The sequence below is a fragment of the Haemaphysalis longicornis genome, unplaced genomic scaffold (genome assembly GCF_048455015.1).
Source record: "Haemaphysalis longicornis isolate Haplotype H1 unplaced genomic scaffold, Haemaphysalis longicornis Haplotype H1 scaffold_243, whole genome shotgun sequence".
Taxonomy (NCBI): Eukaryota; Metazoa; Arthropoda; class Arachnida; order Ixodida; family Ixodidae; genus Haemaphysalis; species Haemaphysalis longicornis.
In genome coordinates, this window is record NW_027526309.1 from 159,053 (window position 1) to 176,191 (window position 17,139).

At 43.4% G+C, this 17,139-nt stretch overlaps 1 long non-coding RNA gene across 2 annotated transcripts; it reads left to right on the forward strand.

Moving 5' to 3' along the window:
- Positions 1-4: 4 nt before the first annotated feature.
- LOC144172584 (uncharacterized) lies at positions 5-11,758 on the forward strand. Of its 2 annotated transcripts, XR_013323051.1 has the most exons (5): positions 6-393; positions 1,496-1,613; positions 2,185-2,256; positions 3,772-3,830; positions 11,493-11,758. It is a non-coding gene; the product is annotated as an uncharacterized LOC144172584 (long non-coding RNA). The 2 variants fall into 2 exon arrangements; XR_013323052.1 differs by lacking the exon at positions 1,496-1,613 and having other exon boundaries at positions 5-393.
- Positions 11,759-17,139: the final 5,381 nt, after the last annotated feature.

Below are 17,139 nucleotides of genomic sequence, written 5' to 3' on the forward strand. Positions count from 1 at the left end.
TAGTGGTGACGTCATGCTTACAAAACGTGACGTCTCTCATAGAAACCCGCCAGACCCGTCACCCGCGCTCGTCCGGCCCCGGCAACGACGCCGACAACGAGGCTTGCTACACGCCGGCCAAAAGATGCAGTACGTCTTATCAGCGTTTTCGCAGTGCGCGGAGAGTGGGTCGTACTGGTCGTACTTCGGAGACGCCAAACCACCGCCGAGCCAGCCGAGCTGCGACCACTCCGACGACGCCGTGTTTACTGTGGCTGCTGTGTTGGGGCAGCAACCGCAGCGCTTACGATACCTCGCCTGTTTAGGCTCTCAAAAGACCCAGAGAAGCGGCGCGATGGTTACAGAGCATCACCGTAACGACTGGACGCCTGGAAACGTGCGTACCTATGCGAGGTAAGTGCGCAGTTAGAAAATGTCTCTTGCGTGTTTCTCCACTGCTTGGTGATACGTATGACATGGTAACCACGCGCGCCTACGTCGAATTGTTAATATGCGAACTTTGCACCGCATAATTAGGGTTGAAAGAAACTGAACGTTGTAAAATACGCCTTTCGCGAGTTAATAACAAAGACGCAATTCAAATCGAGCAGGCTCGTTCGTAAGATTCCGTTGATATGAATCTTAGGGGACCGCCACCGCGCTGTCACCGAAATTTAAAACTACAAAAAACTTTGTGGTGCACATTTGCGCGCTTCTTGGCCGTTATGGAAGCATCATGCCGAAAGTTAAAAGCGCACTAAGCGAAATACGAAATGGCGCTCGGTAGTCGAAACCGTCGAGGCTCCTTTTTTTACGTGCATGCATGTATCGCTGGGCGCTCACGGAGATGTCTAGGAAGTTCTGGGGGATGTCAGTGGACCTATTGGACAAGTGTGGGATAATTGCTTGCCTCAAGCCTTTCGCGAGCAACGCTTTCCAGATCAATCGCGAAAGCCTTGTCTCCGCTCCCTGTGCATAAGCAATACATAACACATTGCAGACGGCTGAAGGAAACTAAGGCACGTGTTCGAGCAGTATTCGGGCGCAAACTCAAGGAAACAAATATTACACAGCCCGAAACAGCGCGAACATCTTTACGTGGACGTAAATAAATATGCGTCTATCTGAACTATGCATTTCTAGCCAAACATGTAATTCAGACAGTAATGAGCCCCTCTTGCAACGTTTTGTTTCACCTGTTCCTTGGCTCAGCAGCATTCATGAGGTTGGATACTCATGCTTTTGGTGTCACATACAACTAAATCGAGACTTGTGGCCAGACTGAGAGGCCCTTGTTGCAACCAGCAGATGGGACCACAATGTTTGTAGTTGAATTCACTAACAGCGGTGCCACCGGTTTCGTGGGATGCTCAATCGTGTTTGTTTTGTCTGTATTGCTGTTTGCTTTGTTTTATGCTCGCAGTGATATGGCCTGCAGTACAGACCTCTGGGTTGCTGCAAACGTACTGTTGCAGACTGGGTGGCATAAGCTATTAATGTCCTTTTTATCTTACAGTTTGATCAGCAAACCAATGCTCCACTGCAGCCTACATTCCTATGGCCTTGGTTAGCGTCAAGTACCAGCGCAAAAAGGGCACCATCAACCTTTTTTCACGGTTAGAATGTCTGTAAAGGCAAGCACAAAATTTTCATTCCATTTTTGAGGCGTCTGCACAAGTCCAGCAGAATTTTGAGCTGTCTACAAAGCCCATCGGCGTGACTAGCTTGGTTCATCTGTCCATTGGCAAACAGACATGTTGCAACAAATTAATCGAGGCACTTGTGTGCTGATGTCCTTTGAATGCATATGTTTCGTTACTTGTTGAATACTTTTATTCCTACGTCGTGTTTCCTTCCCTTTCCCCGTGTTCCTTTCTTTGTCTTTTGACCTCCCTCCTCTGCCTTCTTCACCTTCTGTGCCACTTGAGTTTCTGAGGCATCGCTCTCTTCCAGGCTTTGAGGCTTGCTGGAGCCATTATGACCACTTTGCTAGCTCTAAGCACACGCACAAGCTCTACCTTGATACACGGAAAGAAAGTTTATGGGTTGTTTTTATAAGCCACAGTAATTTGCAGTGTGAAGGAGCCGATAGTGCGCGGCTGTCTTAAGCAACCTTCTTGAGAGTGGGTTTGGAAAAGGTCTCAAATGGTCTAAAGCTGGTTTGTAACCGCATATTCCCTAAGCCATTTTTTTACTCTGCCGCAGCCTCACACGCCTGCAAGCGCCCCTGTGGTCAAGTCGCAAGTCACGGAGAGCTCCTCCTCCAACGTAGATGTGGTATGCACACTTTCTATGGAACCTCACTAAGCATTGTACCATGTCTGAGTAACCTCCTAAATGGATGGGGCAAGAAGTAAGCACAGAGATGGGGAACCTGCCTTTGCCTAGGCAGTTGTCAGCTTGTTCCATCCTGCTGAACAGTGGGGCCGCACAGTGATGGAAGCATCACACAGCATTTCTGTGACCCTTTGGTGCTAGGGCATCCTGTGCGCCTTACCACTAGAAAGGACGGCGTAAAGAGTGGAGTAACTGCTTTTTCACCCTTATACATGCTGGCGTAAAGGTTAAAATGAGAACCGATATTGTTGTGAAGATAGGTTCCCCATGTTTTTGACGCCCTGTGGCAGAATGATGACATATTAAAAAAAGGGTGGGATGGTGTGAACTGTACCAGGTTCCTTATTAGGAATGCTAGTCATATCTTCACCGAAGTGGGGAGTGTCCTCATCTGAGGCTGTGATGCCATTCCATCCTCACTTAAAATAGACTGCAAAGAGCAAGCATGATGGTTGCACTGGTGAGGTTTGGTTGTGGAATGACTGGAGTGCAAGTGTGAATGAGTGGTGGGACATTACCTACCAGGCTGGGTTCACACAGGCACAAATTTTGGGACAAGTACCCAAGTAATGCATTAAAAAATGGCAGGAAGTAGAATGTTGCCAATGACTTAGCTCGAATGACCTAACCAAACTACCATTAGAGCTCTGTGTGTCTTTTTTTATTTGAAAGTAGGTCGTGTCAGTAACACAATAAAATATTGCAAAAATTAACCACCTCATGCATGCAGTTCAAATTGCAAAGAGCTCACACTGTATGGTGGAATCACATTTTTTGCATGACTCGGAGTCCACAAGAAAAATCGGTTCGCAGAGAATGAAGAAAATTCCAATAAACTATTGACATCACAAAATTTCTAATGCCTTGTGCACCAGTGCCAATAAGAAACCTTGCTTCCTTTTTTTTCTACGTGAACGGCAACAGGCCCCTTAGGAAGCAACACTGGTGGCTAAAAGGTATTATTTTTTTACTTTTCAGGTTAACTTGAACGTTTATTTGTATTTTATTATCTGATATTGTCTTTTTTATTAAATTTTCTTAGAGCACTTTAGTTGCTGGGTTAATCTTATAAACAATTACAAGCAAACAAGACAGCAAGCTGTGCAGTGAGGGGTGGTGGCATTGAAAGCCTGGGACCCTTGTGAGAGTAATTTTTTAATAATCTCACAAGCTTGATTTCAAAATTTAGCAATGGTTGAGTAATAATAATACATAGACACCACAATTGTGTTCTGAAAAGCCGCACAGGTTCCCAGAATTTTCAAATCGGAAGGCCCTGTTGATTTAGACAACCTCTTGTTTGTCAAATTGGGAGGGGCAGTGTGAAGAAGCTTGGTTAATATGGTAGCCTCCAACTGGACTTAACAGTGAACAAGTGTATGTAAATACATTCTGTGCGTGCACTTTGTGCCTACTCCTTGCAAATCTTTGTGCTTAAGAAATTCTCTGCTGCAGGGTGCAGCGCTACTTTGGCCAGACCCCAAGGTACAGGAACCTGCACCAGACCCAGAATGGTATGCTTTTACGGTGTCTTATTACACCGTGTGAATAATATAGCAGTACAGCTGAGAGCATAAATATTAGCTTGCTTTTTTCCCTCGAGCAAGATGTGATGCGACATTGAACTGTTGCTTTTAATTCCTTCTTTCTGATATTATTGCGTTGTAAATACTTTAACTCTTTCGCTACCGCCGGAAGAGTGACTAATTTTAGGGGTCCAAGAAAACATTTTTTTTTCCTGCTAAAAAATTGGTTAGGCACTAATTGCAGGAGCACAAAATGCAGGTTATTTAACGGCATTTCCAATACTACCAGTTTTTTAAAGGTTTTTATATATCATAGTCGTAAAAAAATATCAAAAACAAAATTTTTGTCAATTTGTCGACAAAAATGATAAAAAAGGAGCTGTGTATATCAAACCACCGGTAGTAGAAAAAAATTAGAATATACATTTTGTAGGAAAACATTTCAAAAAAGCGGCCTAGAAAAAATGTCAACTTGCGCGGAACAGTTTGTCAGATATAAAAAAAAATGTTAGCATGCACGGTGCTCGTGTCATGCGGTGAAGCCCAACCTCCAATTCAAAATGTGCAATTTCGGGTGGTTTCCTGGAATAAATCTGGCGGTTTGTCATTATCAGAGGCACCAATTTGCCCCCACATAATGTAAAAACATCTTGTCAATGGCTGACTTTGCATTTACAGCGAGCACAATATTTGGGACAAGCACGCGATCGGAAAAAAACATGCATGAAGTTGAAAACGGAGCGCAGTGGCTGATGCATGTTGTCGTTCACGGTCAGTTATCTCTCAAAACATAAGGCTGAGCTTTATTATCATCTTCTTACTCGCAATTGTAGCCTTGCTCGCAAAAATGATGTACGATGAGCTAGAATCGTGCCCTGCGATCTTTGGCAGAGTAGCAGTTGAGCGCTGAAAAAGATCAGCACAACGAGCCTCCTCTATTGCAGCGCCACCTAACATTTTTCAAATGAAACAGTACAAAAACTTATCAGAGACTCCGTCCGAATAGACAGTTCAACTAAGCAGGAACATTAGACACCCGGATATACCCTCGCATGGAAACGAAACTGGAAGGCGAACAGCTGGCAGTGTAAGGCCAGTTTGAAGCACTGTCCTCGGTGGAACAGATATCTGGCAACTGGGTGTGACCTTTTGACTTGCATCTGAAGTTCTTATCGCAGAAATCGGGTTAGGGTGGGGGGTAATCAGGAGCGCCGTGCTTTGTTCGAGGATCAGTCGCGGACGCTTCAGGCGCCATGGCAGGTAGCCTTGAAATTGGGTGACTGCGTAGTAGCGCTAAATATGAATTTAGCTATGCAGAAACGAAACTGATAAACTGTTTGCGAATGGTCCTGGGGTAAGTAGAACTACCACAGTTTTTAGAACAACGTGCGCAAAGGCAATAAAACTACCTAAAATCATAAAGTAGCTTTGCAACCAGGCACTGCTTGACATTTTCAGCCGATTTCTGGGATTATTACTATCAGAGCGCGAACCTGACGATTGAAAATTGTTTGCTAGTTCCCCGTTCACGCCATGATAGCAAAAAACAAGTGCTGGTGCAGAGTAATTACGAGTTGCACGCATTCTTCGTTGGTAGCCGTGACGCGCGATGACCACGCCCCTTTTCCACACCTAGGTGATTCAAAAGCGTGTCAAAAATCGCGTTTCCGTTGCAAAAATGAAAACAAAACTGATTTTAAAAGGCCATTTTCTGATATAACTCCGAAAAGCTTTACTTGTTCGAGAAACGCCTGGAATGCTATGAAAAGGCGCTCCCAAAAGTATCGATCAAGTTGATCGATTTTGATAGGCGCGGTAGTGAAAGAGTTAAGGCCTATCCCTTAGACCTATCTACTGATAAAATAGAATGACATGCACAAATAGTAGAGTGGAAGAGGACGTTCGGCCCATAACTGCTAGTGAACACAATCTGCATTCCAAACCCACTCCAATATCGTCTTCCTGCATAGTGCTTTGGCATCTGAGCTGTGGAAGTTTCTTGTTGAATGCAGGAACACCAGCAGCTCGTAAAATTACCTGGAAGTGAATTTCTGGAGCCCTTATGTATGTGGGAATTCTGCACTTCTCCAAGGGAAATTAGTTGTTTTATTTATAGTGCACGTAACACCTCAGTCTATTTCTGACGCTCAGCATCAGGCACCCTCCCCACCAATTCTGAAATTATCACGGGATGTTTAAGTAGTGGTTTTCAGTTTGGTATGATAGCATCTTGATCTTTGAACTTGTGGGTCTTTTTTAGTTTCTGGTGTGTGCAAGTTCCAGAGCTGCCATGCATCCACTTTTGCCAGAGTAAGGCGTGGCATGGCAAACAAACATAGCCAATAAATGCACATGGGACTCGGTGATTTGTTCACACCCTGTTTGGCGAAAAGACCAGAGTCCAGCACCTTTCGGGTGCACCATCGAACAGAAGGTGTTTATTAACACATAACCAAAGGCAAAAGCAGAAGATCATGCTTGCAGTCAGCCCATTTGCAGGGTAGCATGTGGGCCAATCTTGTGTGCGCGTATGTGCCCTTGTCCGAGGGGTAGCCAACTAACTACTACTTTTCCCAATATCCACCCACCTGTGACAGCATTTACACTATTTCAAGTTGTGCTGTCCTAAGACTCAAGAACAAAGTAGGTCAATTTGTGAACTAGTGAAATTGTCGCATCACATTGCCCTCTACGTGTAATATATTCCTTGTTGCTGAACTCCTTTCACCGTCTTTCTCAAGGAGTTCGCTAACTCAGGCCTCTGAAAGGGATCGCATTGTTTGCATCTGGAGAAATCTCATGCCAAGAACTTCTGAAAGATTAGTGCTATATGAATGGAACACGGGAAGGAGGGGGGGGGGAGGGGGGGGAGGGGGGGGGGGGGACAACAATGAAAGTGAGGCCCCAACAGAGGTGGTGGAGTCTGGGAGAACTCGTCACAAGCGAACCCGTCACAGCCAACTCGTCATATGTGAACTCATCAAAAGAGCTAGAAACACATATGTCGGAGCAGGCTTTTACTAGCTGTCCAGTTGAAAGTTTTGACAATGGACGCACAAGCGCTGATTTGATTGATTTTGGTGTTTAACGCATCCAAGAAAGACCTCAGCAACTAGGCGCGCCGTAGTTGAAGGCTCCGGATTAATTTTGACCACTTAGAAATCCTTTATGCGCGCCAAAATTTTGACACGGGGGTTTTCGCTTTTCGCCTTCACCCAAAAAACGCCCACCGCGGCCGGGATACAACCCATGACCTTGGGCTTAGCACCACAGCGTAGAGTCATTAACACCGCCTTATCCCTTGAGCCAACGCGACGGGGTTGCTCAAGTGCCAAGAAATGAGTTGCATAAACACACGCGGGAAAGTAATGATGTGGCGATACACAGCCGGACTATGAAAAACTGAGAAGCATATCAGGGCATTATAGCCTATACGCTACAATGGCGTGTATGCTGTTGATCAGATGGGGGAATATACAGAGACGGAGAGTCGTTATAGAAGATCCGCCTGCCCAATGAACCGAATAAGAAATTGACGGAGAGAATCCTTTGCACATCCCCAAAACATTAAAGGCATGCAAGAAATAAAATGCGTCTACTTTAAATACTACAAATTTTGGTAAATAATAAGGAACCACTGTGGAGACAATCTTTTTGAATTACGTAGCATAGAGAAAACGAAAATAATATACTGCAGAAGGCTCAAATGAAAAGGCTGAGAGAAACATTTTCGATAAAACGGCTTCGATAGAACGCCCGTAGATAAAACGGCGTTTGATAAAACGGCATTCGATAAAACGACTTCGATGAAACGGCATTCGATAAAACGCTGTTCGATAAACTGTCCGGACCCCGTGTCAGAGTTCTGTTCACTTGGACTCCTTTTGTGACAGACTAACTGCTCCTGGGTGTCTGTTGCCAAACAACTGGTATCTTTAAGGTCACACAAGAATTTTTAAGTGTCGGCAGTGACAGATTTGCTAACTCAGGAATCATGCTTTTCGATAGTCCTTGGTGCAGTGAAGTTTCTTGCAGCAATGGCTGCTTCATTCGAGTAGGTAATTTTGCTCTAGGGTTAAATTTTGCCACACCTAGTAAAGGTTGGTTTTTGCATTGCAGAACTGGCAGCTTTGTTATTTCTGGAAATGGTGGTAAGTGCCAGTAAGGGCTTTTTCTGGCGAGTAAACTCACCCGATACGGTTTCAAAGCCTCTTCACTGCTACAGACTTCTACTGCTTCCGTGCCTCTGGACTTCTTTTTAAAAAGAGGTCCAGGAGCACCGAAAATGTGTCAGTGGACTGAGCTGCATCAGCTTCTGCTCACAGCAGTGAGGTAGCCGCTTCTTGATAACCACTGAGCAAGCACTGTACTTCTGCTTCACCCCTAGTGCTTCAAAACAATCGCTTTTAACCACTTGGTCGTAGAGACGTCGCAGCAGATGTCTCTTAGCTGAATCAACAGCCTGCAGCTGTAGGAAGTGAGTTTTGGTTAATCGCAAGGTCCTTCCTTCCACAGTGTTCCTCCAGTAGATTGACCGCTATTTGGTAGTTGCTGTCAGAAAGGGAAAGGCTGCTGATCTTGTCGTGTGTCTTCCCAACAAGGTATTTGGTGAGTTATTTGAACTTGTCAATAGTTGACAGCTGTGTGCTGTAGTGTGGTGTCTTCATACTCATTCCAAAAGGAGCGCTCGCCTTGAATCGCTCCATCGAATGTTTCTTGTGCACTCAGTGACCTTGCATTATTTATCGGGGCTTTTGCCATTTGTGGGTATTGGTTTTCTTCGCTCTGACGTGAGAGTTTAGCTTTGGCCACACATATGAAAACATGACATGCTTCCACAGCTTTCCACTCGAGCTCAGAGTTGTAATCATACGCAAGTTCTTCAGTCTGTTTGTTGAGTTTCATTGTGGGTACACCGACTCAAAGGGTGGCCTGCTAGCGCTTGTGTCAATCCATTCTTGGGAGGGCTTGGGCATGGGATCAACTGAGTTCATTCACGAATGGCATGGCACACCAGCTCAGGTTCGGACAGCCTAAAGATTGTTGGCAGCTGGAAAGCATTGGGTCTGAACTGGACATATTGTAGTAGCACCGGGCTTTGGTTCAATTGCAAAGGCTGCTTCTTCAGTGGTTTTGAGGAGATGATTTGTCACGTCATTCCCAAGTTTTCAGCAACAACTTTTGTGAAAAGACAAGAACCCAGCAACCATCAGCTGCACCATTCAACAGAAGGTGTTTATTAACACATTGCCAAAGAAAAGAAAGGGATCCCGCATGCAGTTAGACTATTCGGTAGGTAACCTTCGTTGCCGATCTTCTACATAGGTATATGCCCTCGTCTGAGAGCCAGCCAACAAACTACTACTTTTTCGTACACCTTGCTGTGGGGTTCATTTCCACATCTAGCGGTATGGTTACGCCTCTTTCTAAGTCGTGGTATTTGTTTCACTTGCTCCGATGAAAAAAGTGAGAAACTTCGTTCGGGCAACATTACAGGTTCCAAACATTGCGATTTCGTCTTTCCAGTTGTTAGTGCGTTCACATTTGCCAAATATTGCAGAAATATTACACCTCTGCGTAATGCAGGGGTCGTACAAATGTGCAAAAAGAGCTGCTTTGTTTCCGTGTTTACCTGCAGATCCTTATCGCCATTCAGCCTAGCACTTATGTAGCTGTATGTGTGTGATGCAGTTTCTATAACCGTTATTACTGGGTGTCAATAAATGCTGCAGCCAATTATTGTTTCTTGCTCTTGGGGAAGCCGCTTGTGTTCCAGAGTGTTCATGCAGCTTGCTCACACAGTCGCCATCTGTGCGAGTGACTGCTCAGTACAGCATATCTTTGTTGCACAAGCTTAGAATAGTTTGTAGATTTACAACCTCACTAGCTTCTTCGAAAGAAGCTAGTAATGGTCAATTTGAATGGCCTGTTTACAATTAAGGGATCAGAGGAGGTGGCCACGTTCTTTAGGACAGCCACGAGCAGACGTTAACAGTGTTTTCGGTCGACATTAAAGACTTGTATTACAGCTTACCTAATGGCCGACTGTTGGAGTTTATAGAACATCGACATTTATGGGATGCTCAAGTTTCAAAATTTTGTTGGTTTGACAGTGGAGGGGTTTATTGAACTGTTTTCACTTTATTTAAAGTCAACTTTCATGGATTGGTGTGACAGCATTTATCTGCCAGCAAGCAAATTGTGCATTGGGTCCTGTGTGGCTCCAGTTCTCATTGAGGTATTCTTCGGAGGTTTTGACAGACTAACAGGCTATTTGAACCGCTACAGCAAAGCTAGAACAAAGTTACGTTTGTTTGCTTTGTGCACGACTACCTTGTGTTTAGAGGTGCTGTTGCCTATCAACCAAGTTGTTCTGCTACACTCAGTGCTTTCCCTCAGCATTTGCAGCCGCTCAGTTTAACCCGTCAACTTCTCCCGGACAAGACAATAAAATTCATAGACCTAAAACAACGATTCTATGATGGCTGTCCGTTTTGGCAGTACGAGCCTCGAGCATGCCAACCGTTACTTCCTTTCTCGTCTGGACACTCGAAGATTGTAAAGTGGGGTGTCGCTAACTTGTGTATTCTAAACAGCCCCAGGAAATCTTGTCCCCGCAACACGGCACAAAGCCTGGACTTAACTGACCTAAGCCCGGTTCCCGAGCATCTCTTGATAACAGTTGTGCGCCTGACATTCTGAAAGGATGTAAGGAGGGCATCCGTGTACGGCAACAGAAAGAAGACAAGAGAAAACAGAAATACGCCCTCATTCCTTACAAGCATGGTGTCCTACACGCTTATAAAGATTGATGGAAAAGCTGATAAAGTTGAACATGTTCAGTCTGCAACACGCCCTGATAAGGTTGAAAATTTTCAGTCTGCAACACGTACACTCGACGCTCATCAATTACACTCCTGTAGGACCACTAAAAGGTAGTCGAGTTAAAAGCGGAAAATAAAATAACTATTGGCAAACTACAACGCAGAGTTTCTGAATGGGACCTCTAAATTTGATTAGGCAAAGTGGTGAGCTAAAAGTAGAGTTGCTACCTTTCCCCGAAAAAAAAAAAAAAAAAAAACCGGCCCTTCGGGGGGGGGGCGTGGCATGAAGAAGGTGTAATTTGTGTTGAAAAAACACGCCATGGTTTTGACATGCAGTGCCCTTTATTATCGCGTTTTCTTGGAGAGCAATCAACATAATGTTTGTACTGAAAGGGATTGAGAGCTTGGTTTTTGCTCTGTATGTGCTTCACTGCAAAGTAATCGCAATTGCTGACCGCGGCGGCAGAATTTCGTTGTTTTGTTCCTCCCTTAGGTCCCTATCTCAGGCAGCGCGCTTGCACGCGTATTTTCTCTGCTCGCGTGTCTTTGCGCAGCTTTTCGACACATATTTGTCGTCTTAGTTGTTGAATTGACGCTTATAAAACGCCAAAACGAACATAATCACGGCACGGGGGCCAAAAAACCGGCCAATGACGGCCGGTTTTAAGTATGGACTGCCAACCGGTCTACTGTTTAAAAAACCGGTCGGGCCGGTCCAAAACCGGGCAGGTGGCAACCCTGGCTAAACGTTACCATACTAAGAAGCAGCTGTACTAATGTGCAATAAACTGAGCAATTACAGGTGTCTTTTTGTTTTTCTTTCCAGGCTATTCCTTCAGTGGGCAAGAAGTCAGAAAATGTGTCGCCGGGATTTTGGAACCGTCCCGTGCAGTTGGCCTAGATGCAATGTGGCCCTCACACAGACATAGGAGCTGGAAGCTACCGCATGAACTTGTCCTCAGAAACGGTGTCATTTGACATTGCATGAGAATCTAGGAAGGTACAGACTGAAAAAATAAATGCAAAATCACTGTGGCCTGTTTGATGTCCTACAACGACACAAGTCTCAAGCTGTTACAGTGAATTGATTAACTTTGTGCAGAGGCCGTTGTGATTAATTCCCCAAGGTTTTGCCCGCCTCCCAACAAGAAGGCTGGTAACATCTGCAAAACAGCCTACACAATTCCTGCCTGGTCTGGTCGTGCCTTACTTGTGACTTCCCAGCATTTGTGTATACCGCATTTACCCGATTCTAACGCGCACCCGCTTTTCCTGGCAAAAAAACGAAAAAAATTGCACCTCCGATTGTAACGCGCACGGGACTTCATGACCCAGACAAACGAATGCGAGAGAAACGGGCGATTTATTTCCCGAAGTAATCTCGCTCATCTCACTCCTCGTCGCTCTCCGCTGACAACAGCTCGGCCTCGGTGCCTTCAAGCGCGTTCGCGATGCCACACTTCTGAACGAACGTTCAACCATGGTCTATGGGATCGTGGCCCACACATCGCACGCCCATCCCGAGAGCTTCTCCAGAGGTGCACGCTTCAGCCGACCGCTCGTTTTGAACGCGTGGGAGCCGCTGCTGCCATTGCTGTTATCAAGCGCGCAAGTGAAACGATTTGACGATTTGTGGGAACTCCGATAGAAAAGCCTTGGCGCCTAGGCTTGCTGCGGCCGAAAAATCCTTGCGAAAAGCTTTGGCGCCATCCTGAGATGGCGATGGCGATGGATGGGACGAGATCCCCGCTGCTACGGCAGTTTCGGTTTTGTATCCGATTCTAACGCGCATGCGATTTTTCGGCCTATTTTTTCGGGAAAAAAGTGCGCGTTAGAATCGGGTAAATACGGTAATTAAAAAATAAAGAAGCCTTCAACTCGACTTGTAAGGAAAGCAAAAGTTGTTTAACACACGTCTTTAACACGTTTTTTAACAAGAATAACTGTTTCTTGCGTGTTCAAGATTTCAGGCAGATTGACTTTTGTTTGACTGCACTTTGAAATGTTTTAAATGATACTGCTCCCCTCTCTCGAGAAAAGTTTGTGTGCTGCTCATATTGTGCATCAAAAGCAGTCAACTGTTTCCACTGCCTTTCTGACATGCACCTGCTCTGTATGGAGGTTATGAAAATTCAATGTAACTCTGTCTGCAGTACATAGTGCCCCTAAAGGCGTTTTTGTGTTCTGTTCTGGCTTTATTCCATACTGCTCAGCAAAAGTTGCCAATTTGAATGAACCATTTTTTGTCATAAACATTGTTTTTCACGGACCATTGATATTGGACAAGACTACACAACCACACAAATACACGAGTGGCTGGCTGTTGCGGCAAATCTCAAAGAACAACTGTAACTGGCAACCCACACCATGAAAGCTTTCAGCGGCTGCCTCGACCTAGGCCTCTGATCTGTTTCTGCTATCCTGTGACTGATAAAGTTTCTGTGTATCTGTGGCTGACATTGCTAATCCGTGTGAGAAGCGTAGTAAGGGAAAAGGGAAATAACTTATGACATACGTACTCTGTTTACAAAAAAGTAATGTCTAAAATTAGTGATAAGTGAATTACCGCTGGGAAATTTAGGTTGACTATGCCAATGAAAACAGTGTGTCATCATTGTTTACGGTTGCTTCCCTGCTTCAAAAAAGTAAATTTACCTTTTAATTCAAAATCTACTTGAATAAAAACTACTTATAGCTTATTTTCAATAACATGAGTGCCAGTGTAACTTCCTCGGTGAAAGTTTGAATTGAAACATCTTTAGGGTCACCATTGCAAGGCACGTTTTTCATTGAAAGCTGTTCTTACAAGCTGACAGCCACATTAATTTATTTACAGTATACCACCATTATAACGAGGCCTTTTGAACAACAAACTGGCTTCACCAAAGGTGACACTTACTTCAAAAGCAGATTCATGTACGCTGCGGTAAGGACTATAAAACACCTCAAAAGATTTCTTATGAGGCTTTTTTCAAACGATTGCTTTATTAAATGTCATGCTGTCTAGTGATACATCTGCAAGCATGTTGCACGTTGTGAGAGGTGGCATATCAAAAAATGCATGACCTAACACCTACGCAATCACTGAAGAAGCACACGGCCGACAGAAAACTTTTGGTGAGCTCCAGTTCAGGTGAGTATAACTTGACAATTTTTGAACGGTTGTGCTTTGTAGAGAGAACGTTTAAGCTCTTCTGTTACCCTTGCAAGACTGATGAATACAGCCTTCCCCATTTAGTCTGTAAAACCAAGGTGGAACGTCTGAAATATTTTCAGACAATTCAGAAAGGGAACTATTTTTGTAGGGTAAGTAATGCAATATTTCACTGCACTTACGGAGATATACAGGCTGTAGTGTGGTTATATCTCGAAATGAAGCACTGGTACAGCAACTTCTATTTATTTCCGTGAAGATAAAAAAAAACGAACGCTCTTCAATCAGCTTGCACAACATGCATGCAAAACAATATCCACAACTGGGACAGTAGCATCGGGTTTAAGCGATCATTGTCCAGTTTTTCTCATTTACCACTATGCGTGGAAAACGATGCTCGATCTGAGCCTTTGATTGTTCAGCGAGTCACCCAAGACAGGCTACTATCATTTCATCAAGACGTCATGAACCATGACTGGTCATTTGTGCTTAATATAGGCAATGTAAACGATGCGTACACGGAGTTTATGCAGGCTTTTGTGCGCATTTATATGCGACATTTTCCGTTCACTGTGGTGAAGCCATCGAAAAAGATACGGAAGCCCTGGGTGACTCAAGAGCACATAAAAATGATAAAAAACAAAAATTTCCTCTATCACTCGTTTTTGCGGACACGCTCGGAAACAACGCTAAAGCAGTTTAAAAGATTTAGAAATAACCTGAACACAGAATTGCGACGTTCCAAAATAAACTATTATCAAAACATCTTTGGGCATATCACTCGACAACGCCCTGATGTTGCTTGGAAGACGATAAATGATGTTCTTGGTCGTAACACCAATAGATCTGGTGTGCAAAAGTTAACCGTAGGCAACCGTGAACTTACAGGCGAAGAACTTGCAGACTACTTCAATACTCACTTTGTTAATGTAAAAGTGGCTGATAATAACCAACCCGATATCAGCACTCAGTTTAGCAATTCTACCGACAGTATTTTTATTCAAAGAACAGATTAAATTGAAATAAACAATACATTTATGCTATTGCGAAACAGTAAGGCACTGGATATTGACAACATTCAAATTGAACCGGTTAAGTATGTTTTGCCTTTCATCGCCTCCCCACTTGCTCATATTTTTAACTTGGCGATTGAGCACGGAATTTTTCCCGACGCCATGAAAAAAGCAAGGGTATCAGTGATTTACAAAGGGGGAGACAAGAACAATCCATCGAACTATAGACCGATTTCTGTTCTACCTGTTTTTTCTAAAGGGTTAGAAAAAATTATATGTTCACGATTAACAAATTTCTTCGACGCAAAAAATGTGCTAACTGAGTCTCAATTTGGCTTCCGAGCGGGAAAATCCACAGAATTGGCTTTATTAACGTTAAAAGAAAACATCCTTGGAAACATTGAACAAAATGTATATACAGTAGGTCTTTTTTTAGATTTTAGTAAGGCCTTTGACTTAATAGACCATGACATTCTCACGATAAAGCTTAAACAATACGGGATTCGCGGGAGCCCTTTAGCCTTGCTAGAGTCTTACCTGCGCGGCCGACAGCAATGTGTTTTTATTAACAACCACAAATCGTCTCTTTTACCTGTTACTCACGGTGTTCCTCAGGGTAGCATACTGGGTCCACTGTTATTCAATACTTATATTAATGACATTGTCCTGATTGATCCCGAAGTTAAATTTATGATCTACGCCGACGATACCACTTTTACAGTCTCTGGTTCTAATTTAGATCGGATAATTTTAAAATGCAATGAACTTCTCAATAAGATATCATTGTGGTCCAAAATAAATAAACTCAAAATTAATCCCAATAAAACCAAGGCCATCATATTCCGTGCTAAAAACAAACAAGTTTCCTCGTCTTACCACCTTAGTTATGAACATCAGCCTGTGGAAATTGTCAGTGACCACAAAATTCTAGGGGTATATTTTTCTTCAAACTTGAATTGGGACACTCACATTGATTCTCTTAGTAAAAAGTTATCTGCAGTGACAGGGGTACTGTCGCGCTGCTGTAGTATTCTTCCGCAGCAAGCAAAGCTTCAAATTTACTATGCTTTATTTTACTCACACATAAATTACTGCAACCTGGTTTGGGCTACCACAACTAAAAGAAATATGAATAGGATTGTCACTATACAAAAAAGAATTATACGACAAATATCAAATCTTAAACGCACCGACACGACAAAAGAGGCATTTCTAGTGAATAATGTACTTCGCGCCGATAAAATGTATGAGTTTCGATTATTACAGATCTTTAATTGCTCCTCACCTCAAATCGTTAATTACCTGTCCTCTCTTGCATCATTACAACATTACTCATCGACTGTTAAAACACGCTGCACCGATATATGGGCTATACCACATTTTCGTACAAATTACAAGTTTCAGTCATTATCTCATAATGTTCCCTTGACACTAAATAGACACCAACATACTTCTGGGTACAGTAGGAAACAACTTCGAACATACATCCTGCAATCGTAACTGAACCTAGCTTGTTTTTACTTCTGTATTCCTGGCCTATTGTAACTGAACCTAACTGGTTTTTACTTCTGTATTTTCTGTCCTATTGTATGTTTACTGTGTGTTTGGAATCGATTATGCACTGTGTTCTGAATCATGTTTTTTCCTACATATTTCTAGCGTATTATTTTTAATTTTTATTTACAGTGTGCTTGAATCTCCTATTGATAATGTAAACTATTCATTCTGTTCGTGGCCTGTTTCTCTAATCTGTGTTTCCTTCATCTAATTTTGATTATCTTTGATGAAATTTGTAGAACTGATTTGTTAAATTGAAATCGTGTTTTATTTTTGTTTTTCTGTTAGTTAACATCTGTGTTACGTGGTCCGTCCTCCATGCCTTGTAACGGCTTCCTGCGCCTTTGTCAAGCTGCTCGAGCAGCTTTTAGCCAGGAAGTCGTCCAGATGCTTCTGGGAATAAACTGAACTGAACTGAAAAGAGCAAAAAATTAACCCAGCTATTAGTCATAAACGGTCAAAATATTCGTGCACATGCATGCGTGCTGTCGGTGACGATCAAGGCTCACCAAACGTAAAAACTTTGTATTCAAGTTCGCCTATTTGACAAGGCGCTTTTACAATATACGTAGTGCTGGGTCTCGGTTTATAACAAAAGGTAGCGTGAAAACCTGTTCCTCAAACTATTCATTCCTTATCTAACAAGTGAACGGACGCTTGAGCATGCAATTTCACGACGAGGCAATCGACAGGTTAAAGGGGCACTGACACAAAAATTTTGCATCTTGTTTTTTTTTTTTGTTTCGATA